Here is a 1,445-nt window from a genome sequence, read left to right as displayed (position 1 = left end):
ACGTAATAACAAAAATCCTAGATGAACCTCATTCCTTAAACATAAACCAATAATTGCATACTGCTCACCAGCTCGCACACCAGGCTACTCTCATTTCACCTTTGCCATACTGCTGAAAGCTGGAGCCAGCTGATCTGCAATCAAAGAAGGTGGGGAGGAAAAGTTGCCGTCAATGTAACTCTTTGTTTTCCTAACTGCTAGAGTAAGATACAGATCCCTTTATTTGAAAACAGAAAGGACACACAAGCAATGTACGTGAGAAAAATCCCAGAATAAATACTGTAATTTCTAAAGAACACCTGATGGGATCCACACAAATATTTATAAAAGAGAGAAAACAACTTGAAAGATCACCTGAATTTTCCAGTTTTAAGTGTGACAGACTTAAACCTGCACAGCAGAACAAACACAACTGCAAAGCAATTAACATATTTCCTATTCAGACTTGAAAATGACATCAAGTCAACAAGCCAACAACTTCAGAGAGTTCTGCACATAAAAGAAACGAAGAAAATTGAGGATTCACATGGGGAAATTACGCATTACAGACGATACCTTCATGTGTATATAGCCAAGAACAAGAACAAAGCTGGATAGAGGGAGCAAAATACAAACAACAACACAGAAGAGGTCCTAGGAAACTGTACTCCGGAAAACAAAAAATGAAACAACCGAAGTCAAACACAGGTCACATGGTGACTACAGAAGGGATTAACTGGAAAGCAATCGTTACAGGTCAGGAATGCAAAATACAGCTGTAGACAGACTGCTTTGTTAGCATCCTCCTTTTCCTACAAGTCTACCTCCACTGTGTGCACAAACTGCTGAATGGCCAACACTTTGCCCTCTCTTTTAGGGAAAAGAAACCCCTAAGAAGAGCTCAGACTAAATGAAATCTCTTTTTCATCATCTCCAAAATGAAATCAGTATCTATTATTTTGTTTACGATATATACATTCAGAGAACCCAAATACGTGATGATTCAAGACACCCATCGGAGAGCAGAAGAATCAATTTCATGTGGACAAGAGCAAGACCACTGCAGTAACAAACATCAGCATATTTACTCATCTTGTCAAGGTCACCTGAAGATAAAAAAAAAAATAAATATATCAAATTCTCAGGTGGATGATACATGGAAAATCTTCACTAGGGGGAAAATAAGACAGGAAATAAAACAGTAGTTTCAAAGCATGCAGACAATTATAACAGAAGCTGGAAAAGGTATATTGCTAATGCTTTGTTCCATGCTTATCTGCAGAACTTCTGATCTCCAAAAATGAGTGTCCTGCTACTTGAGAGGATTAAGCTCACTTGCTGCAATCCATTTTCTCTCTCTCTCTCTCTCTCTCTCTACTGGAAAGGGCAGGAAAACCAGGATTAGCAAAAGTACTAGTGGCTGACTGCTATGCCACTCTTAATTACTGTATGCACAGTTGAGAGGA

This window comes from Tympanuchus pallidicinctus, unplaced genomic scaffold (assembly GCF_026119805.1).
Source record: "Tympanuchus pallidicinctus isolate F22 unplaced genomic scaffold, pur_lepc_1.0 scaffold10, whole genome shotgun sequence".
Classification (NCBI taxonomy): domain Eukaryota; kingdom Metazoa; phylum Chordata; class Aves; order Galliformes; family Phasianidae; genus Tympanuchus; species Tympanuchus pallidicinctus.
The sequence above is the reverse complement of the archived record's forward strand: the minus strand, read 5'-3'. Positions refer to the sequence as shown.